This window comes from Lissotriton vulgaris, chromosome 3_1 (genome assembly GCF_964263255.1).
Source record: "Lissotriton vulgaris chromosome 3_1, aLisVul1.2, whole genome shotgun sequence".
Classification (NCBI taxonomy): Eukaryota; Metazoa; Chordata; class Amphibia; order Caudata; family Salamandridae; genus Lissotriton; species Lissotriton vulgaris.
This window is the reverse complement of record NC_141689.1, coordinates 1,963,390,748-1,963,416,209: the sequence shown is the minus strand read 5'-3', so window position 1 is coordinate 1,963,416,209 and position 25,462 is coordinate 1,963,390,748.

Here is a 25,462-nt window from a genome sequence, read left to right as displayed (position 1 = left end):
CCGCGGAGTTGCCCCGCCGCAGTATCAGCGGATCCTGAGTGTCTGCAACGATGGACTCTGTCGGGAATGGAGGGGCCTGAGCCACAAGTATGTATTGGCGCTATGGCAGCAACGTCGACCAGACTTTTCACCCGATAGGGATTGTTATTGTGCAAGGCGGAGGCAGCAGTGCACATGTTTTCACGAACCTTCAAGTCTTGGGGCATATTACGGAACTACATTGACCACAATGCCTGTTACGCTCACTTGGGCGGGACTTATTATCATTATTGAATAAAACTGCTGTGTTCAAACTCACCTGCTTCGTCCGTCTTCAGTGCCAGTGAACAAGAGCAGCCTAATTGCTCGAAACGCGTATGGCTTTTGAGGAGCTGGGGGCGTGCTGCTATCGGTGCCACTTGTGGCGGCTTGTGCGGATAACCTTCCATGTGTGGCGACTCTAAGAGGGCAACCTTTGAGGAACGATTTGTTGCGGCTAGCCTGGCCGCGGAGTTGCCCCGCCGCAGTATCAGCGGATCCTGAGTGTCTGCAACGATGGACTCTGTCGGGAATGGAGGGGCCTGAGCCACAAGTATGTATTGGCGCTATGGCAGCAACGTCGACCAGACTTTTCACCCGATAGGGATTGTTATTGTGCAAGGCGGAGGCAGCAGTGCACATGTTTTCACGAACCTTCAAGTCTTGGGGCATATTACGGAACTACATTGACCACAATACCTGTTACGCTCACTTGGGCGGGACTTATTATTATTATTGAATAAAACTGCTGTGTTCAAACTCACCTGCTTCGTCCGTCTTCAGTGCCAGTGAACAAGAGCAGCCTAATTGCTCGAAACGCGTATGGCTTTTGAGGAGCTGGGGGCGTGCTGCTATCGGTGCCACTTGTGGCGGCTTGTGCGGATAACCTTCCATGTGTGGCGACTCTAAGAGGGCAACCTTTGAGGAACGATTTGTTGCGGCTAGCCTGGCCGCGGAGTTGCCCCGCTGCAGTATCAGCGGATCCTGAGTGTCTGCAACGATTGACTCTGTCGGGAATGGAGGGGCCTGAGCCACAAGTATGTATTGGCGCTATGGCAGCAACATCGACCAGACTTTTCACCCGATAGGGATTGTTATTGTGCAAGGCGGAGGCAGCAGTGCACATGTTTTCACGAACCTTCAAGTCTTGGGGCATATTACGGAACTACATTGACCACAATGCCTGTTACGCTCACTTGGGCGGGACTTATTATTATTATTGAATAAAACTGCTGTGTTCAAACTCACCTGCTTCGTCCGTCTTCAGTGCCAGTGAACAAGAGCAGCCTAATTGCTCGAAACGCGTATGGCTTTTGAGGAGCTGGGGGCGTGCTGCTATCGGTGCCACTTGTGGCGGCTTGTGCGGATAACCTTCCATGTGTGGCGACTATAAGAGGGCAACCTTTGAGGAACGATTTGTTGCGGCTAGCCTGGCCGCGGAGTTGCCCCGCCGCAGTATCAGCGGATCCTGAGTGTCTGCAACGATGGACTCTGTCGGGAATGGAGGGGCCTGAGCCACAAGTATGTATTGGCGCTATGGCAGCAACGTCGACCAGACTTTTCACCCGATAGGGATTGTTATTGTGCAAGGCGGAGGCAGCAGTGCACATGTTTTCACGAACCTTCAAGTCTTGGGGCATATTACGGAACTACATTGACCACAATGCCTGTTACGCTCACTTGGGCGGGACTTATTATTATTATTGAATAAAACTGCTGTGTTCAAACTCACCTGCTTCATCCGTCTTCAGTGCCAGTGAACAAGAGCAGCCTAATTGCTCGAAACGCGTATGGCTTTTGAGGAGCTGGGGGCGTGCTGCTATCGGTGCCACTTGTGGCGGCTTGTGCGGATAACCTTCCATGTGTGGCGACTCTAAGAGGGCAACCTTTGAGGAACGATTTGTTGCGGCTAGCCTGGCCGCGGAGTTGCCCCGCCGCAGTATCAGCGGATCCTGAGTGTCTGCAACGATGGACTCTGTCGGGAATGGAGGGGCCTGAGCCACAAGTATGTATTGGCGCTATGGCAGCAACGTCGACCAGACTTTTCACCCGATAGGGATTGTTATTGTGCAAGGCGGAGGCAGCAGTGCACATGTTTTCACGAACCTTCAAGTCTTGGGGCATATTACGGAACTACATTGACCACAATGCCTGTTACGCTCACTTGGGCGGGACTTATTATTATTATTGAATAAAACTGCTGTGTTCAAACTCACCTGCTTCGTCCGTCTTCAGTGCCAGTGAACAAGAGCAGCCTAATTGCTCGAAACGCGTATGGCTTTTGAGGAGCTGGGGGCGTGCTGCTATCGGTGCCACTTGTGGCGGCTTGTGCGGATAACCTTCCATGTGTGGCGACTCTAAGAGGGCAACCTTTGAGGAACGATATATATATATATATATATATATATATATGTATATATGTATATGTATGTATATATATATATATATACATCCATATGGGAAAAGATAAATGCGAAAAAGGTTTCATGTTGCATGTTTCTTAATATGTAAACAGTATATCTATATTAAATACTCCCCTACATAAGCAGGTGGGATAGCTCTCCTTCCAGACCTTCTAAGAGACAGCTCTGTTGCACCAGGGTCCACTGAACCTTTGCGGATTCCATCATTACTGCATCACTGCGGACCATTACATATTTTCCCTAAACAAACTTTCATCCAGGGCCACAGACAGAAAACAATGCACATCTTTTCAGCTAAGCTTTGAGCCCGAGAACTTATTGTTTTACAAATTAAGCACTGTTTCCTGCAGTATTTCGCAATAGTTGAAGTTGCCAAATTAAGATGAATGCTGCAGAGCAAGACGATTCCATTCCACAACTTATTGTGCATATGTAGTCTTGTACAGGCTCTCAACATTTCCCCACCCAATAAACAGTGCCCCAGTTAAGAATCTTTAGTAAAACCTTATTATGGTACCACCAATGGAGTCTTGTGCTTTTTTAAACCTGAAGTGTACTTGCCTGTGTTACCAATTCATGTATGGCTTGTGTATCCAAATTGGAAATCTGCCTTAAGACCCTTAAGGTGGCGCTGTATGTGTGGAAACGCACCGTCTTTTCAGTTTTTTAAACAAAAGTTTGTAGGGATATTTGGTGCTGAACACACTGTCTGGTTCCTTGCACACATATAGAACACAAACAATGTCAGCGGGTCTAGACAAGAAAATGTGGTGCATAGAACTGGAGAAGTTTTAGTGGAATTCCACACCAAGAAATAGAGAAAGCAATGATAGGCACCTTGTGATCCCTAACAGGGTACCCATCAGTCACCACTCGGAACCGCCCTTCATCATTTGGGATTCCTTTTAACCATATTGTTGGTACAGCACTGGTTCCAGATAGAGGGTAAGATGTAGATACCTCTTATGAACCTAGTGGTGCCCTGTATGGTTGGAGTGTCACAGGCCATTCATTGGCTGGAAAAAATGAGAGTGACTGATTTGCAGTGCAAGTGAAAGAAAGTGCTTAGTGAAACTAAAATTGGGTGAGGGAGCAGGAAAAATACCTTTATTCTGTGATTTGCTCGCTCCTCCAATGCTAAAAAGCAGCAAAGGTAAATTGAACAAATATTTACCAGGATGTAATAGGGGTCAACATGTTTCTGCAAATCTAGGGACTACAGAGTCCGTTGCATTCATCAGGACCTAAGTTGTAATATAGCTACTGCAAAGATAAATAGTGAAGTGTATACTAAAGAAAAGTGACTACATAACAGAACCGCCGCCATCGCCGAGAGTCAGTTGCACTCACCTGTAACGGCCACAGAGGAAGGAAAGCAAAGGACATTGCCCACACCGCCGCCACCGCCGCCAAGAGTCAAGGAACACCGGACTCCGCGCCGCCGCTCCGGGAGACTGCAAATCCCGGCAGGCACCGCGACGGCGCGTCAGAGTGACGCGGCAGCGCCCTGTGAGCGCTAAGGAACTCGAATAAAAGGAGGAGAACCCCCGCGTCGCGGGACGCGAGCGGGACGCCCGGGGCGAAGGCCGGGCAAAGGGCGGGCCCTCTACGGCCCTCATCGGCAGGAAGAGGCAGGGGCAGGGCCTGACCCCCTGTTCCTTCAGAGACGCTCCTACAAGTAAGACTCTGTTGTCGTCCCTGTGTTGTTTGTTAACTGTGTTATATACAGACAATGTCTAAAAAGAAACCTGCTGCTCTGCCCGCAAACACCATGGATAACTATGTTGTGCAAACAGTAAAGAAAATAAACGAACAAAGGAGGGAATCACTTGGGCTAAGCCAGTCACCAGATTTGCTCAGGCTAAGCCCTACTTTACCTCTGTCAACTGACGATAGCCCTTTCGTGTTGGTGGAAACCAGGGTTTCATCAAATGCATCACCTATTATTGAGTCTGGTAGCCAGCCATTGACCATGTTACCATCCCCTGTTATTCTGGATGTAGACACTGACAATGTTATAGATTCAGACCTAGAAACTGTAACTGGTCCTGTGGAGGACGATTTACCACCGATTGAGCACACACCCCGGCCTGTGCGCACCTGTGTGAAGAACCAGCGGAAACAGGGCGGTCCAAGGCCAAGAGTGAAAAGGAAAAGAACATTATCCCCAGGCTCCTCGAGAGCCCCCCAAAAGGCTGCAGGGGAAGGGACTTTAAGAAACAGAGGAGATGACAAAATGTTTAGTAAACTGCTCGAGGTTGTAGAGGGTAAACTTAATGAAATTGTAAAACCTCTGATCTCTAAAATCGATAAATTGCAGGCTGAAGTAAAAAGACTTGGAGGTGTGCAAATAAAGTTGACGGAGGAAATAGGCAGTCTTAATACCTTATTAACAACAAGAAATAGTACTGAAGGGGTTAACCAAGTTGGAGAAGGGACATCTGGTGTGCTGACTAATCAAGTCCATATGCCAGCCCCAAAAGATAATCAACACGTAACAACAGCAGAAGGGCGCCCGTTGATAGTAAATTTACCACAAGCACAAGTTCACGGTACAGACCCACTGCAGTTTATTGAGGAAGCCTTACCTGTTGTACTGGTGTTAGCTAATGTTCCCCTTTTGGACGACGGCATTACCGAGTCATCTAGCTCTCTGACTAGTAAGGCCCTCCATTGGCTCTCAGGTAATATGAGGTTAGCACCTGGAGGGTTACAGCAACTGGCGCACGATATTAAAGCAGTTAAACGCGTTCCCTGGATTGGGAATCGCCCCAAAAGATTTAAAGGGGATTGTGTGGCGGTGACATTTGCACACCCTGAAGTACTCCCAAATGTCCTAACTCATATTCTTCCGCCTCAGCGTAGAAGAGGTACGGTGGTTCCCCTAACACTAAATTTTTTTTATGGGGAACAGCAAAATGTAACCCTACCAAAAACGCCAGCATTAGGATGGGATAACAACTTGAATATGCATAACCGCTGGGCTACTCCCCTAGTACCAAGCCTGTTATTACACAACAGGTTTGATGCCCTGTCTGGTCTTAATAACTGTGATTGACAAGAGGTCAGACACGAGACTGCCGAAGCATCCGTAGGAGTAGACCTAAATCAGTCCCCAAATACTATAGGTAGTACACTGCTTAAGTCTGTGAGTACATCTTGCAATATCCTAGAGGGGGCATCAACATCTTGCCATATTGCTAGTTGGAACATAGCAGGACTAGCTTCTAAATTTGAAGTATTAGGGTGGCTAGAACTAATCAGAACATTTGATATCTTATGTCTACAAGAGACCTGGTGTCTAAACTTTAAGGGCCTTGATGGTTTTGTAGCATATGAGCTACCAGCGGTGGCAACTACCTCAGGGAGGGCCAAAGGTGGTTTGCTAATTCTGATTTCTGTGAAAATGCGAATTAGGGTGAAGGAGCATATCACAGTGGGCAATAATTCCCAACTGCTGTGGTTAGCTGATGAGGCAGACAAAAACATTTTGCTGATTAATATGTATAATAATGTTTTTGATGCTAGCAGACACATGGTTATTTTTGAATTAGACATCGCAATCAAACAATTGATTAAAGCTTCTAATACAGTTTTTGAGTTCATATATGTTGGAGATTTTAACATTTCTGTTTGCCCTCTCTCTAATCAAATGTTGTGTGGCACCTTGAACCGTGTTGGAGAGCCAGCTACACATTTCCCACACAATACATATGGAGAAACTTTGAACTCCTTCCTGCTCGCCTATGATATGGAGGTCCTAGAGATTGAGCAGGATGGGAAGGGTGATAGCTTGCCAACTTTTGTAGGGAGGGGGGCGAACACTGTAATTGATTTTATTTGTATGTCTTCCGAACTAGCTCATTTTAGCTCTGATGTCAAGGTTGTAGACTATATGGTTAGTGATCATAACTGTCTTGTTATTGAAACTAGGTTTTGGAAAGTTTGCATAATTCCAGATAGTAGCCCTATCACAAACATTGATGTACATAGGCCGAACGGATTTAGAATAAGGTGGGCTGGGGATAAAGCTGAAGCAACTTCTAATTGCATTATCTCATGCTGCTTAAATGACATTACATCAATTATTGATGAGAAGTCAAATATGGAGGCCTGTATTATTCACTTTACCAAAATCAATGTTTTTATTAGTGGTAAGTTTACTAGGGCTGCCGGGAATATTAACAATAAAGCCAGGGGATGGTTTAATAATGCATGTACTGTGGCCCAGAAGACATTAAAAATGGCATTATCCACCAAACCTAGAGACAAAACGGTTGTAGCTAAGCTCAGATCTGACTATAACTTAGCTCTTAAGCAAAGGAAAGCTGAACTACGTGAGGAAGCTTGGGAGAGATTTGATTTAGCGGCTGTATCGAAAAATTGTACTCTTTTTTGGTCAGTAGTAAACAGCCCCTTTTTAAAAGATGATAAATTCCCCGTGTTAACCTCAAACGTAGGTAAGGAATCATGGGTACAGCATTTCTCCGGCATTTTTAATCCCAACACGGTAATGTTGCCGATAAGTTGCTCTTGGCCAGTACTTAGCCTAGATATCACCTTACAGGAGGTTCTAAGTAGTATCAGGGCTAGTAAGGGCGGAAAGGCCCAGGGACCCGACGGTGTTCCAGTCGATGTGTATAAATCCGCACCTGAGACTTGGGGGCCAGTACTAGTCAAAGTTTTTAATGCTGCTGTTCGCTATACTATCAGGTGTACCTGGTCTGAATCAATAATAGTTCCCATTCACAAGAAAGGGGACCGAGGAAACGTTAAAAACTACCGGCCAATTTCATTGTTGGATTCGTCCGTCAAGATTATGAGCCGTGTACTCCTCGTCCGATTAGAAGAGTGGGCAGAGTCTAATCAGATAATGACAGACTGCCAATATGGGTTCAGGAAAGGAAGAGGTTGCATTGAACAATGTTTAAACCTGGAACTCCTGATAGGGAAATACACCAGAGCAAAAAATGGTTCACTCTACCTCTGCTTCGCTGATCTGAGCAGCGCTTTTGACCTGGTGGACCACGCCATACTATGGACTACCTTGCTAGAAATGGGAGCACCTAGGGAAATTATATATTTTCTGGCCCGTTTGTACGAGAGGCTTAGCTCGAGTGTTCGGTACGGGCCTTCGGGCGAATGTACAGACAAATTCAGGGTCAAGAGAGGTATCAGACAAGGGTGTGTTTTGGCACCCCTGCTTTTCACTCTGTTTACTAATGAAGTAGACTCGATCCTTAAGAAGGCACCAGCGGACACCCCTAGAGTAAACACAAGTACCATCCCCGTGTTACTCTACGCGGACGACGCTGTGTTGCTTTCTAGGACTCCTCGGGGTCTACAGCTTTTGATGGACAACTTTGTGGCCTTTATTGAAAAAAGAAAGCTGGTCATTAACAAGAGCAAGACATATGTGATGGAGTGTGGAGCTAGAAATGTTAAAACTAAAAAACCCTATAGGTATCTTATTGATGGCCAGGTGGTGCAGTGTGTGGAAAATTTCTGCTACCTGGGGGTCACCTTTTCCAAAAATGGTCGCTGGGATGTCGAGCATAAGGTGGTATGCGACAAAATGATCAGGAGCGCCAATGGAATATTTGCTTTTGCAAGTAAATTAGGTAGTAGAAGGCCCAAAGAAATGCTTAAGATCTTTGAAGCTAGGTGTCTTTCGGCTGCTCTCTATGGAGCAGGGGTATGGGGGGTATCCAGGGTAGAACCTCTACAGGTGGAAGAGAATACATTTCTGAAAAAATTATTGTGCCTCCCGACATCCACTGCTAATAGTTTGGTCCACAAAGAACTAGGACTACATCATCTAAATGATCTATTACTGTTGAGACCTCTGATACTATGGCGTTCGGTCTGGATGAAAGACGAAACCTCATTTAATAGGGCTATCATTGAGGATTGTTTACGTCTAGACTACTTTCTCAAAATCCCATGGATTAAATACACAATTGAATCCTTTTCTAATGTGTTTGGGTTAAACGTTACATTAGATCACTGTTCTGCTTCGGATCTTTCTAAAGAGAGTCTGAAATCAATCTTTTTAAATCACTGTGCAGAAAGACGAGCCACGGATGATCTTAAACTTTCCACCTGTATACGTTACAACCAATTGAACGAATTTGTGGGCCTACACCCTTACCTCTTCCAGGTAACTAAAGGGCAACATCGGTTTGTTCTTACCAGGATGAGGATGGGTACGGTCCACCTATTGGTTGCATTCCCTGAGATTAAGATGCGCCCTACAGGTCCATGTCGGTGCGACAACATTTCAGAACAAAGCACAGAGCACTTTTTACTTATATGTAACCTGTATAGTGAATATCGTAAATTCTTTTTAAAACCTTTATTTATTAAATTTGGAGCAAGAACCGTCAAAGCGGCAATGAAATTACTTTTTAATCTGCATCACCCTGACATCTGTTTTTATACGGCTAGTTATTTACTTAAGGCAATTAGTTCTAGAAAAAGCATGAATTTTTAACACAAATTTTTAAAATAATTTATCCATTGGAAACTTTTTAAAGTGTGTTATTTGATCCGTTATATGTATCATACTGTATTTTTTGCGGATTGCGATTGTAAAGTGTATTTTCTATTAACATGTATTTTTTATTAACATGTATTATATGTATGTACTTTTATGGACATGATTTACATGTCTCCGAATAAAGTTTTTGACTTGACTTGACTACATATAAAGCAATCTGCGACATGAAAAAAGATCACCTGGAACCCTAGGTATCGTCTTATTTCGCAGTTGATGTATGTCACTGGTGGAGAAAAACACAAACATCAGTAAAATGACCACATTAGCTTTGGCAAGGTTAGCATGTGCTTAGTTCACATTTAACCATAAATAGTATTATTATCAAAAACACATTGGTTTCTTAGGTTATCCACATGAAGATGCTGTAATTCTTACATGGGAAATTGTATACTTCGCCTTACCATTATAGTCGAAGTAGAAGGCTGCACCTCGCCTGGCAACGGCTCAGGACTCGAGGGAAGCACCGCTCTATAGGGAGGAAGCAAGGAACAAGCAATGTCATCGCCTCCTAAGTTTGTTAAAAACAAATGCGCACCGGCACCATCACAAGAAAGCAAGGAAAATATATACTGACTGATGTTAAGAGTCTAGTACTATGGAGATGGTCAGCATCGGCATGTAAACCACGTGCTACTAAGGATTGGTTTGCTGATGAATGAGAGACTCGAAAAAGAACTAAGGGTTTTTACAGTTCAAAAATAGTGGTTCTCACAGTGAATGCAGCTCGTATACAACAACGAGTGAAGCATTCAGCATACGTTTATGGGAGAACAGCCCAGTGAATGGAAAAAACGAAAAAAAACAGGTTCTTCGTATTTCTTACCTCTCCGTCGGTACTTCGTTGCCACCTTCTGAACCGGTGGGGAGGTAACGGAGTGGCGTTGAGGCTTCGATTAAAAGCCCACTCCTGATTGGTCCGATCCCGGTCAGATGATCTAGGCAGACCAATCGGAAGGCTTGTAATGGGTGTGTTATGGAGAAGACATAAAACGGGCTATGATAGGTCCACAGAAGGTCACGTGGACGGACCTTTTAGGTGTATCGAAAGTGTTTATTGGACAGTCAATTCTTGGTTGCCAGGAAACACGATTTGTTATGTTGACTTTCTGGCGAGTAAAGTAGAATTAAAGGATAATATGGATATCGTGTGTTTTGAAATAAAGTCCTCCACTAAAGATTATCCAAAACGGACAAAGAGATGTCCAATGGTAAAATTTGCCAGTCAAAGGTGTGGTTCGATCAGACTAATAGACATGTGATTTCTTTATCTTTGAGACGTGTTAAATTGGATGGCAAATATTGTTTTGGGCTACACACCTAGAGAATCATTGATGTGATCATGAGTATACTAGTGATTTTTGACCCTCTGTTGTTAACTAGTGCTACTACTCATATCCCATAATAATGACTGAGATGGCATAGTTAGAGCGCGGACCAAGGAATGTCATCATTAAGTCCGCCTCTGTTTGTGCCCAGCTTGAAAACCCATTTCTGTTCCTTGCGCATCAGAAAGTTGGTATAATCTGTCACATATGAAGGAATATAGGGTTGTTCAAGTACAGTCCACACAAAAGCAGTAGGATCATGTTGTTTTTCTATGAAATGATTCGTCAACTTAGTGGCCTGTTTCTTGCGGCGAATCGTACTTTTGTGCTCGGAGATGCGGATCTTTACCTTCCGAGTAGTCATTCCGACATACTTTAAACCGCAAGGGCAAGTTATGAGATAAATACGTTTGTCGCTGTTGCAGTTGATAAATTTTGTTTGTCTCCATGGTCTGTTGGTGCCAATGTCGACCTCAAGCGATTTAACTGTTTGAGGGCAAGCTTGGCACGAACCACACGGATGACGACCTGTTACAGGTGGAAGATTCCAGATAGTACCAAGAGCCCTTGGTGTAATGTTGCGTGGTCTCGTATGTACAATACGGTCTCTCAGGTTGGGACCCCTCTTGAAAGAAAAGAGTGGTTTTTCTGTAGTTTCACGCCCTGAATTGAGTATTGTCCAGTGTTTTCTTATTATTTTTTGGATGTCATTGGATAGAGTCCCAAACGTGGTGACACATGTAAGTCTGTTGGATGTCGTTTTGGACACCGGTGGTTCGAGGAGAGCCAGTCTGTTGTTGTTACTGGCTCGCTTCATCGATTTACGTACCAATTTAGGTGGATATTTGTTGTAAGGCTTTGGAGTGTGTCATATAGCCTTCTTTGGTTGAACAATTTCTCTGTATTCTTAAAAATTGTCCATAGGGCAAGTTCTCTTTAAGAGATCTTGGGTGGTGGCTGTCAAAACAGAGTAAAGAGTTTTTTGCCATTGTTTTTTTGTAAAGCTCAGATTGTAGGCCTTCCGGAGTGGAGAAAATCCTTAAGTCCAGGAACGCGATGGCAGTTCTGCTAACTTCTACGGTAAATCGCAGGAAATTGTTTCTACTATTTTACCAGTAGGAACAATTTCCTGCGATTTACCGTAGAAGTTAGCATTGTTCAACCAAAGAAGGCTATATGACACACTCCAAAGCCTTACAACAACAGCTCGTAGGCAGGAAATATCCACCTAAATCTTTTGGCGTGGAATTCCACTAAAACTTCTCCAGTTCTATGCACCACATTTTCTTGTCTAGACCCGCTGACATTGTTTGTGTTCTATATATTACTTAGGGAATATGTCACTGCATGCTCTTTAAACTCCCTGTGGGCCCCCTAACTTTAGTCTTTTCTCCTTGCGCACATAGCCATGGCTGCAGCGCAGAGACCCTACACTGCCGCACACAGAGGAAGACATTTAGATGGAACATTGCCCGCCACTGATAATGATGCCAGGGGAATGTGATCTAGTACGCAGAGAAGGAAGTCATGGAGGTGGTGGAGGGGTATGGGTGGCATATGCATTATCTCAGAGAGCATATGATGCGGATGTCTGCTTTATTACTGGTAAACATTAAGAACTAGCATTGACAATGCCAATAGGTCTGGTACAAAACTTATTTTCTTTTTAATTGTTTATTGTAAGAATGTACCACAAACAAAAAAGAAGAGAATACATGAATACAGCTAAACAGGGTCACCACATGCCTGAATTACAAATTGTAAATAAAAAAAAACATTTAGTAATGTGGTTGTTTTAACATTATTTAAAAAAATAAAAGTATTTAGGTTGTACCATGTACTTTATTAACTTTTTTTGCGAATGAGACAAAATAAATTACCAGCTAACTCCACCCATAGGCATCTTCAATGTGAGCTAAACAACTTTACAACTTTGAGATAGAAAATAAATTAATTGTAGGCAAAATAAATAACCACTATTTAAGGATAAAATAAAAAAAAAATAACTAAAGTGAAAACGCACAATTAGACCTAGGAATATCAATCAGGAAAAAATAACTATTTATAGGGGGATTTGAGTAATGTGCGGATGCTTTGTACAGCCACTCAAAGTGAAGGGAGCCGATAGGTAAACTAAGCTGACCCACTGTCTCATGCTGTATGGCGTGATGAGCAGAAGCAAAATGTAAATGACAATTTAACAGACCAATGGGCCGAGCTTACTGACGAAAAGACCTTTTTCCCGATTCACAAAGGTAAAATTAGATGTTTGGTCTAAACTTAGACCAAGCACCTATGTTTATGACTTTGGGAATTGCCATAGGGCATTTACAAGTACTATCATTATGTCCGCACTCGGGCCAGATCCCCGCCCCAAGTGTGGATATAAATATACTACTCGTAAATGCCCGTTGTGAATTCCCTAAGTCGTAAACTTAGACGTTTGGTCTAAGTTTAGACTAAATGTCTAAGTTTACCTTTGTTAATTGGGCCCCTTCTATGTCTGTACATTATGCATGAATTATTGGGGAAAACAATAGTTTCACGAAACAGATAAAGCTGTCTCAAAGACCAGAACTAAATATGGAATGTTTTGCTAGAGTTGCTGGAGCTGTTATCCACGAGCTTTATGCTCAATGTGGACAAGACACCTAACATATTATGTGATTTTTTAGTTAGCATCTTGCCAGATGAGAGTTTAGTCGATAAAAGAGTCAAAAAACGTTTGCCAATGCCATTCTGTCTTTTACTTTTCAGATAAATTGTACCACTGGGAAGGCCTTGCCCTACCATGCCAAAAGAAAAAGGTGGAGTCTGTTTATCCTGGTGTACATTTGTCCTGAAACTAATGCTGATTATCCCAGCATAAAGCACAGAGCTATATCTATGCCTAGTGAAGTGCTTGGTTACATACGAGACCCGGAGAAAAGCCCTTCAGGAAATCCCAACGGAAAAATAGAATGTTAAGAGCCAACTATAAGGTAATAGAAAAAGGGAACTTTGAGAACAGGCATGGACAGACCTGAAGCAGGCAGCAGATACTGGTGATGACACACTGTTTTGGAAGATAATAAATTCTCCATTTTTGAAATATTGATCCATGCCTAACTTTTCAATCCCACAGATGCATGGATTGCCCATTTTTGGTGCTATTTTTAATACAGAGATCTCACTAGTAAACACACCTCCAAGTATCTCAAACCATATTGCCCTGGATCCCATTACTATGGAGGAAGTTAGTACTGCTCTAAGGCACAGTAAGCTGGAAAAGGCAAAGACGTCTGATGACGTACCAGTGGATGCCTTCAAGTTACATCCTTCATCATGGGTTCCTATTCTTACCCAACTATTTAACACTGCCGCCAATGGTCATTTTCCAACAACCTGGGTGGAAAGTTTGATAGTGCCCATCTTCAAGAAAGGGGACCCTTCAGATGTTACCGCCCTATATCATTGCTAGATTCCACTCTGAAGGTAATTTGAAGGGTTGTTAATGACAAGACAATAGATCTAGGTCCACGAACATGGGGTAATTTTGGGTGTACAATTTGGTTTCTGGAAAGAAATGGGCATGGTTGAACAAGGGATTATTCTTCATCTTTTAACTAATAAATATACCCAGGCAAAGGAAGGTCACCTATATTTATATTTTGCGGATCTGTCTAGTGCCTTTGACTTTGTGAACCATGCCAAGCTCTGGCTGGTCCTAAAGGATATGGGAGCCCCCAGTGACATTATCTGTTTTATCTCTAGATTATAAGCTATTTTAACATCTTCTGTTCGATGTGGTCAAAAAACATGAAGAAACCAAGAAAATTCCGGGTGATGAGGGGTGATGAGGGGGATCAGGCGGGTTGTGTGCTTGCACCATTTTTATTTTCCCTACACACAAATGGGGTAGAACACTCACCGCAAGAAATTAGTGCCGATGCCCACAGGGTAGGTACCAGTCTTACCCCCATCCTGCTTCATGCGGATGATGCAGTACTATTCTCCAGAACACAAAATGGATGAGAATGGCTTATCCACCAGTTTATAACTTTCATGGAAGACAGAACGTTAAAACTAAATTTGTGAAAGACTTTTATCATGTCATGTGGGAAGAAGAAGAGATTAGAGAAAAGCTTCTATGTACGTGGACATAAACTGACAGAGGTTAAAACCTTACACTATTTAGGTATCACACTTTTGCAAAATAACACAGGGCTATCACATACCGCAATAGCTAAATTGAATATTATAAGGGTTTTTATCAGCGACCTTCAGACAATCTAAAAAGATAGGAAATAAACCTGTGAGAGAAATGGTTAAGCTTTATATAAGCAAATGTTTACAAGTGACCCTGTATGGCTCCTTACTGTGGGGTGGAGATAGGTGCTCTTTGCTAAAGGTTCAGGAAAAACATTTTTGCAGAAATTATTGGGAGTACACAGACCCTCTACCATAATTATACATAAACAATTGGGTATGGAATATATTGAAGAGTCTATCCAATTAAGTATTTTGAGAAGATAGCATGGTATTTGGCCCAAAGAGGGCACTACATTTACCAGAGAGGTGACCAAGGATTGTCTAGGCCTGGATCATTTGAGAAAAAAACCATGGCTACAAAACATAAGAGCATTGTTAGCAGAATTAGGGGAAAACCTGAATACACAGAAACCCCAGGGTATCTTGAAATATAGCAAAAAGTTAAAGTTATTTTCCTGGACAATACAGTACAACCAAAGAGACCATATAGAAAAGACGGAAAAAACTGTGAGCAGATACCTCTTAGGATATAAAGTTCAAGGGATTCAAGATTACCTGGTTGAGGTAAAGAATGTATACAATAGGTTCCTACTTACCAGATTGCGTTTGGAGTTATGCAATTTTCCCGTGGTTTTCCCAAAAGCGGAATCATGGAGCCAACACTTACAGAGATGTCCGTGTGATGGAAAGACCACACAATCGACTATGCACTTTATGCTGTTTTGCAAATTTTATAGAGATATTAGAAAGCTTTTACTTAGCCCTCTTTTCCTGTCTAATTGTATAATGTAAATGTATGAACCACTGAAAGACGTCTAGAAAACTGTAAATACATGCATGAAGCACCAACCTCTGAGCATGCTATAGCCCTCTGCATGAATGTGGAGTGCGAGATGAGAGAGTTGACATTGCCATACTTAATTGTCGGTTTATGAAGTATTGCCATTTTTTAGTTGTTAAAGAGTCTACAAAGTAGATAGACCTGTTAAGCAGACTTCTGCTTGGTACGTGTCCCTCTGTAAACCCCCCCCCCTTGTATGTTGAAAGAATCTGTGTTATTTTTCTTACAGGTACACTGAGACCTTTATCATAAGGAAACAGGTTAATTTCCTATTTTCTAATCACTTTTTTGAGAGCACTTCACTCCGGTTTCCCCTCACGTTATTCACATAATGATGAATGCCCGTAAGTCCTAATTAAGGCAGACAAGGCAGAAACATGTCGACCAACTTTTAACTCCCCCTCACAATATTTTATTCTATTACCCTGAGTGCATCTACGACTCATAAACAATCTCAAGATGCACTACTTCAGAGTTAACCAGACCCGAACCCAGACCCAATAAAATTATCCAACTGGTTTTCCAGGTTTTTTAAGATCCCTTATCACTGGCTCACTACTGTTCCAACCTTGGGTAAGAACCTCCGGGAGGAGGCTGCATAACCTGATCAACCTGATGATTATGCACACACGTGATTAGACAGCGGAGATCCAAGATATACCACTCAAATACCACCATACCCATCACGTGCATGAGGGTCTTTTACTTTGGGACGTCCCCCCGTTTCTCCTGCAGACCTAAGGTTGTACAGGACAAGTGATCCTTTCTCCTTTGATTAGTATATAATTGTATAATGCATCGTGAGGTGGCTTTTAACTATCTGAAATAACTATCAAATAACTATCAAATATTCATATGTGTTATTTCTTTATTAATGTTATTAAGATGGCCTTGCAAAGAAGAAAATCATTAACCTTTTTAGACAACCTTAGATACGAAGAAAAGGAATACGTTGTGAGTTGATATCTTTCTGAGTAGATAACAAGTATAGAAATAGTGGCTAGTCCGACCCCTTTTAAATGTGATCTTTTTTTTATTAAACTATTTTACATGAGATGCAATGTAACGAGCACATATATAAAGTATGAAAAGGATTTTTAATGTATTTTTTTAAACTATGTATCTTTTATGAATTTGTTTATAAATTTGAATAAAAACAGTCTTGACTTGACTTGGGGGCATATGTATCAAGCTAAATTGCGATCGCGAAAGCTAAAATTCACAGAATGTCAGCATTTGCGATCTCAATTTAGCTGTGTGCAAAGTACGAGAAAGAAAACCATTTGCAAAATAAGGAATCACAAATTTGTGATTCCCTATTTTGTGATTGCATTTAAAGAATTGCAAATTGCGATTCCTTAAATGCAATGTAGGAAGCACAGAAAAAGTGCCATTTGGCCGTAAGGAATCGCAAGTTGGTGATAATTTGCGATTTCTTTGAAAAATGCACTTTTTTGCATTTTTCAAAGTGCCATTTGGTGCACATACATGCCCTTAGGGCATGTATGTGCGCCACATGCATATGTGCACACATACATATTTCAGGGGTGCAACATGGTGTCCTTTTGACACCCGGGCACCCTTGAAATTGCATTCTCAATTTGCGATTCTCTAATTGCTAATCGCAAATTGAGAATTCATTCCAATTCATTCCTATAGCCTCCAAACCCATAGGAATGAATGGGTCGGTATTCCTTATTTGCGAATCTCAATTTGCGATTCGCCAATAAGGAATATGTGGGATTCACAAAATTATTAGCAAATCCAACATTCATAGCATTTTGAGATTCTCAAATTGCGATTTGCTCAAAATTGCAATTTGAGAATCGCAAATCAACATTTTTATATATATGGCCCTTGGTTACATACGAACCCCAAAGTCTAGTGACTTCTGAGTGTTTTGGGTCTTTAATAATTACCACAATAACATTTTAGTTGTGTAAGTCAGTGAGATAACTCAGTGAGACCAGCTGCAGTTGCAGAAGCAGGTAGGGCCATATGTACAATGAAGTGGCGGAGCGCGTTATTAGCCTCCTGGGCTTAACGACACGCTCCGCCACTTCGTAAATGCAAGACTGCACCATATTTACGAGAATGTGGTGCAGCCTCGCGTTTCCTCCTGCTGTGGTAAATTTAATTACCTGGTACTGAATTTCTATGCGGTAAAGTCAATAAGAATAACTCATAATAAATAAGAGGCAAAATCCGTGATATTTGAGGTTTCTCAAAAAGGGTTTTATTCCTTAAAAAGGAATTGGGTGATTAGCATATTGGCTCGAGCCAAGGTGGCATACCGTTCCGTCACCACGCAGGTTCGGGAAGGGACAGACTGACAGAGTCAATGGTAATATGCGAGTATGCAAGTATGCGACAATACATTATTGACAGGCATTCATATATATAGTCAATGCATTACAGTAAAGGCATATGCAGGAGGCGTAACAGCTGAGAAGAGAGATAAGAGTGCATGTACGTAATACAAAAAGGCGTTACAATAGGCGTGCATGAAGGCGTGAACAAGAACGTCATTTAACATGATGTCACAAGTAGGCGGATCCATGAGTGAATCCGGCAGTGTCAGCAGAAATACATGGCAGAGATGCGCGCGCAGCAGTATGACGTGTAATGTACGTGTAACTTGAGGGGTGAAGGGGGACTTGACATTTAGCCCTACATGTGGAGACAGATGTCTGGATGTCAGATCAACCTAATCCCAAATCGTATCTAATATCTCATGTTTAAGGAACTGTATTATCTGGAAGGAAAAGGTCTCTCGGACAAGAGGCTATTCTACACTGACTGTGAGTGCGTGTATGAGCGTCTACGTGTCTGCTTGAGATGCGAGGGGTGCAAGGGAGGGCATGGGCCTACCATGGAAACAGAGCCATGAATTACTTGCACAGAGACAGTGAGGCCGAGCCCTTTGCTCTGCAGCTGGAAGGATGTTGACATGAAACTACTAGACAGGAATGTATTTTCGAGGAGTGGAGCAGATAATTCGAAGGTTGTATACAGTCTTGGCAGGCAACAGGCTGAGCCAAGCACCGTTAGCCGCACAGGGAGTAAGGCAGAGGTCATGGGTACAGATGCAGGCCCAGGTTTGAGATTCAGAGTCAGAAGGCAGGAAAAGGCTCGATGGCAGAATTCAGGGCCTACTTCGCCAGAGCTGAAAAACGTGTAAAGTACACTACATAAAGACGTTGGCATGGCATATTTAGGAACGGACTATTTGACCCATTCATGGTGGATCTGAAAGAGGACATGTTAACGTTGGACGCAAATGTATTTGCGTCTTCATAGCTTGAAGTGGAGGGAACATACATGTACTTGTAGCGTGTACACGGAGTCGTTGGGGTCTAAGATAGGGGACATAATCGATCACAAAATTTATATTACCTCATTCCCTCCTTGTCCCCTACGGACCCTTCATGATATATCGATCTGCATGAATCGATCAATCTGTTCATGTAACATCATTTGCTCTTCTTTCTTCTTTTGACGTTTTGAATGGGAATTTGAATGCGGAATACATGATGTGGCGCACAGGCCGCAAATCGCCGGTCCACATTTTAAACACAGGCAGCAACTGAATACTATGAGAAGGCCAATGCCTAGGAAGGATAGGATCTTCCATCCCCAAGCGGTCAACGTTGTCCAGAACCAACCGGACCAAGTCCAGGTGCCTGGATTCTGATGTATCAGACTTGCAATTTTATGGAGACGTGTTATAGCTTTATATACCGTTGGCGCGTTTTCTGGAATGAAAACACAGCAACTTGACCCGATGACCTTACAAGCTCCACCCCTATCAGCTAGGATGACGTCAATGACGAGACGATTTTGAAGAACAACAACCCGCAGGGCAGACTGTTCCTCTGTTAAGTTACCTAGAGCGGAAGTAGCTTCATTCACTACTGCTTCGAGGGTTCTAGTTAATCTACGTATCAGTTTACTATTAGTAACAGTACCTATGTAGGGGAAGAAACCTTTATTGAAGTCTGTGTATTGCTCCCATGCCGTTTCAGTGTAGTCGACAATCGGGAGATCTCTTCGGAGTCTATTGTTTACTAGATTGGTATTTCTGTGATAATCAGGAGGAGCTAGGAAAACAGGTGGCAGAAGGAATGCAATGTAACAGGTACCATCCCAATCTGGAGGCAAACGTATGTATGCGGTATGGCCACAGACAAAGTAGGAATGACGAGTAGCTCTAAACGTGGATTTGCCTTGATCACTGAATTCGATCACAGTAGTACATTTACTATGACCTAAGTGTATGGAACCATTCTTTCTGATACATAATTCACCTTTGACTGGTAACACTGACATAGCAGGCAATACTGGTGCGGCTTCGGATTCAACAGTTAGAATCATGAGGTTAATTGTGTAATTACCTAATCCATATACTTCATTTTCTAGATCAGTTCCTGTTCTAGTGGGAAGTCCCTTCTTGTCAGGATAACAGACTTTAAGTAGAACTAAGTTCAGGTTTCCCCAAACCCAATTCCCATCGTAAACAGCAATGTCAGAATCTAGGGAATTAATCAATCTAAACCATGCCCCACAGGAGCCATTGTGAGTGAACGGGTACGGAAAGAGGGGCAGAACTCCCTTGTATTTCTGGTAGGGAGGGAGTCGGCCACATATCCAGCAGTTTGTAGCATTGTTAGTCTGATGGGAGTGATGTAACATACTAATGAATGTGTTGTTGCACAGCGCAAGTCTGTAAGACAATTCATGGGGAGGTAATTCGCTAAAAGAATGCTCGGCAGTGACATTGTAAGCAGATTGTGCACGCTTGAAAATAGGGTAGTACATGTGCAATAATATACTGGCAGCAATAATAAGAAGGCTTAGAAAAAACATAATCAATAATGTCACTATACAGTGACTACGAAGTGATTTACAATATGCACGTTTCTTGAGTTGTCTCTGTCTATCTCTCTCTCTATCTCGGTCTAGGGGATACATGTCAGAAACTAATTTAACCGATTCACCTAGGGGAGGACTTAAACAATTAAACTGTCTGACTTGCTAGACCGTAACTGTAGTCTATATTCTTCGGAGGCGGTTTTCTCAACCAGGGGGAGTTTTGAGTCAGTTTGTGGAGGAGGGCAGGGCTTAGAGTCCAAGTCCGAAGGAAGTCCGTGAAACTTTTTGATGTGGCTCGAGTGCAGCCATCCTTTTCTGCCCTCCAATTTAACAGCCGTCCTTGTCGTCAGAAGAACCAACTTTGGGGTCTGCCAGCGGGGCTCCAGTGGACTTCTCCGGTCAAAGTTCCGCACGAACACAAAATCGCCAGGGACCACTTCATGGGGCTTCACCTCGGTGTTGTCGGGAAAGGCTGCAGCTACCTGTGAACGACAAGATTGTAGTGCAGACATCAAGGAGGCAAGGTAATCTGTCAGCATAACGCAATCAACATCTGTGATTTTACGAGGTATAGGCGTCCCCCACATATTTGGTGGCCTACCGAAGACCACTTCATGCGGGGATAGCCCGGTTCGAGAGTGCGCAACCATCCTCATATAGAAAAGGGCAACTGGCAAGGCTACTATCCAGTCAACGCCTTTCTCTCTACATATTTTTGAAAGTCGGATCTTTAGAGTCTGATTATGGCGCTCCACGAGACCTGCTGCCTCGGGATGCCGGACACAGTGGAACTTCCACTGATACCCTAACAGGAGTGTTATGTGTTTCACAAGCTCGGATGAGAATGGCTGACCGTTATCTGAGTACACGATACGGGGCAAACCATACCGTGGGAAGAACTCGCGAACCAGCTGTTTGGCAGTGGTCGGAGCAGTGTAATCTGGGACTGGATATGCTTCTGTCCATCGGGAAAGTGCACATACAACTACGAGGACATACTTGAATCCTCGACAACGTTCCATCTGGATATAATCCATCTGGAGGACTTCAAAAGGGTGATCGGGAGACTGAAATCCACCTTTCTCTACAGGAATGCTTTTACCTGGATTGAACTGACAACAAATCATGCAAGTACGCACTTTTTGTTTCGCTGCTGCTCGTAAGTTCTTATTGTACCATATGTGTTGAATGCTATCTAGCATTGCCTTTTCTCCTAGGTGTGCTGGGCTATGTATAGTATTAATGATGACTTGAACCATAGAATCGGGGAGAAACCATGTAGATTTTCCCTTCATCATCCATCCCTGATCTGTTTGGATCCCTCCTAGTTCAGTCCACTTCTTGATTTCATCTGGTGTGGCATGTGTCTGTATGTCAATTACATCATGTGCGGGATCCTTGACTGTCATGCAGTGTGATTGTGTCGGAACTATTGTCTTTGTCAAGTCAGTTGCATGCATTCGATTCTGGGCAGTTTGCTTAGCTGTTCGGTCTGCCAGGTCGTTACCCTGGGAGATCGTATCGGTAACCTTTGTATGTGCCTTACACTTCATAATAGATATCGCAGTAGGTAGATGTATTGCATCTAACAAGGCTTGAATGAGGGGACCGTGTTGAATGTTGGCACCGTGAGAAGTCAAGTAACCTCTTTCTCGCCAGAGGACTCCGAAATCGTGAACGACTCCGAATGCATAACGTGAATCAGTGTATATGTTAACTCTCTTATTTTTGGCTTGAATACAGGCTTGTGTCAGAGCGATGAGCTCTGCTGCTTGAGCTGACAGGGTGTTGATACAATTTGTTTCTATAACTTCGGTGTCTGTCGTGACTGCGTAAGCTGCCACTAATTCTCCTGTTCCTGTTCTCATACATGAACCATCCACATAAAGTGTCAGGTCTGGGTCTGGTAATGGGACATCTGTCAAGTCTTGTCTGGGTTTCGTCGTAATAGTGATGACTTCGATACAATCATGCTTCAGTGGGTCTACACCGCTTAATGGCAAAAGTGTGGCAGGATTCAATGTGCTGCAGCGTCTGATTTCTATGTGTGGTTGAAACAATGTCAATTCATAACCTGTCAGTCTTGCTATGGTCAAGTGTTGGGTCTGTGTACGATTTAAAAGAACTTCCACGGAATGTGGAACTTGTACTGTCAATTGATGTCCTAATACTATGGAATCGCTCTGTCTGATTGCTAAAGCTGTTGCTGCGACTGATTTCAAACATGCAGGTAAAGCTTGGGCTACTGGATCTAATGTGCTAGAAAAGTAAGCACACGGTTTGTGTGAACCTGCTTGTTCCTGAGTGAGGACTGACAAGGCAGTACCTTCACGTTCTGTAACAAAAAGTGTAAAAGGCTTACTGTAACATGGTGTTGCTAAAACTGGTGCTTGACATAAGGCTTTCTTTAAGTCTTCAAAAGCTTGTGTATGTTCCTGAGTCCAAGGGACGACAGTCTATGTCGCTGCCTCCTGAGTTGTCAACTGAATGAGTGGCTTTGCTAGAAATGCATATTGGGGAATCCATTGTCTGCAGTACGAGGTGAGGCCTATGAAAGCCTGCACCTCCTTTTGTGTTTTCGGTGGTGACATGTTTACAATTAACTGGATGCGATCTGGAGTGAGCTGTCTCCCCACTTTGGACAGCAAGTGACCCAGGTACACAACTTGCTGAACACAGAATTGCAGCTTTGAAGGGGAAACCTTGTGCCCCTTGTCAGCCAGGAAATTTAAAACCGTCAGTGATGCTGTTTCACATTCGGGTTCGCTTCGTGCGGTGATCAGCAGATCATCGACATACTGGAGTAGGGCGGTGTTAACAGGCATGTGGATACTGTCAAGTTGTCTTTTCAGTGCTTGGCTATAGATGCTGGGGCTTTCAGTGAATCCTTGAGGTGCGCGTGAAAATTTGAAACTTCGTCCATTTAAACTGAATCCGAACAAGTATTGGCTTTCTGGATCAATTGGGACGCTAAAGAAGGCGTTCTTGAGGTCAATTACAGTAAAGAACGTCGCTTCTGAATCAATAGCTGTCAGTAATGAAGAGATATCTGGAACCACAGGATACTGTGGTACAATGCATTTATTCAATTCGCGCAGATCAATAACTAATCGATAAACAGGTGGTGCATTTGGATCAGTACGTTTAAGAACTGGAATGATAGGAGAATTACATACATTGGAGTCGGTTTCCACGACCACTCCTTGTGCAATGAGCTCGTCAATTATTCTCAGTAAAGCCACTACAGCATCTGGAGGTAACTTGTATTGTCGAATTCGTGGTAATACCACTCCTGCTTTGAGTGTGACTCGATATGGTGTAATGTGCATACAACCTACATCAGTGGGGCCTTGCGCCCACAAGTGTGCAGGTACACTCTGTAACCGGGGATCCATGTCTCCTAATACATAATGGCCTTTAAAATCTCGCAAGAATAATCGTACTCCTTCCGGAGAACAGCATATTATAGCTCCTAGAGCTTTCAGTGTCTTTATACCTAACAAGTTTTCTGGACATGATTTTGTAAGCAATAAATCTGTAGTCCGTGTCAAAGGACCAACTGCAAGGGGAAGTGGCTGTGATACTTCATTAATAATAGGCTTTCCTGAAAATCCAAGGGAAACATTCTGTGAGCCTGAGAGGGGTGCCCCTGGAACCTCATTGTGACTGATTGTGGTCCTGCTTGCCCCTGTGTCAATTAAGAACTTTCTGTCTTTTCCTAACACTTGACTGTGTACATAAGGACCCTCTTGATCTACAGGAACTTCAATAAGGGGCAAGCCAAACTCCCTCTCTAGGCTGTTTCATGTGTACCGCTGATAATCGGGGTAGTCATTCTGTGCATACCGGTACATCTGTTGTGTCGTGTTCTGTGTTGCAGTAATAGGCTGTTGCTGTGGTACTGCTACAGTTTGTGATGAAGCTGGCATAGGCGGAATATGTTGTATATTCTGTGGTGCTTGTTGCTGGGCCTGATCTTGTCTAGGTACGCGCGGTCTCTCCTTGGTCTTACCCGTGGAGATATTGTGTTTCAGAACTGCACAATCGTTTACATAATGACCTGGCTGTTTACAATAGTTACATGTCCCTTTAACAGGAGCCGTCGAATTACTGGGCTGGGTCGCACCCTTTTTGTGACCACCAGCAGGAACTGACTGGGCAACTAACATTTTCATTTTCGTGTCTTTCATACGTCTTTGTTCATGTTCTTGTTCTTCTCTAATTCTATTCTGGTGGTACTGTAACATTTGTAACATTTGTGAAGGGGTGTTAGCTTGCCAAGTGCTTTCGACTTTCAGTACTCTGTTCTTAACCTGGGGTAGGGAATTCCCGACTAATTTCGTTACAAAAAGGTGTGGATACGATTCGCTACTTGGTTTCAGGCCGCTATTAATACCAAAACATTTCTCAAATCGAGTATAAAAATCACTAGTGTCTTCATCGGGTTTCTGTTTACAGGCTGAGATTGCACCCCAATCTTCCTTTTTCGTACTTAATAAACGTGGCAACACTTGTACTAACAATCCTGGTAATGCTTTAACCTTATCCCCAAGCCCTTGGCCTGGAATTCTAGTATTTTCTTCGTTTTCTAATGCAGTCCAATCAATTTTTGCATTTCCCACTTCCCATTCATTCTTTTTCTTTAAGTTTCTCATAAATACCAGGAGGCAGTAATACTTTCAATATCTTCATACGGTCGGGATAAGTATAGTCACCCATGAGTAACATGTCTTTTATTTCACGGTGAAAACCTGCGGGATCTTTATCATGGCTAGGTACCAGTTTTTTCATTTCCAATAATTCTATTTTGGTTATGGGTGTGAACACAAACACACGTCTAAGTGTATTATCTGTATTCTGAACTGGGTGCACTTCTCGTAACGGATTCTGTCTATCCATGTAATACATTTTTCTTTCCATGGAGTGTGCTGAATCAGATTGTGGACATAGAAAGGCACTATATCTGTGCCGATGTTCTAGAATTACCTTAATTAGATCGGTACCTAGACCTCTCCACTTATTCATGAGTAGTTCTGCTAATATATCAGGCAGGGGGCCTGGATCGGAATGTTGGCTTCTATACAATAGAAGTAGGTGTTGTATCATGTATGTACCAGCTAAACGCTGTTCACTTGGTGTCATATTCAGAAATGTGTGTGCTAACGCATCATCA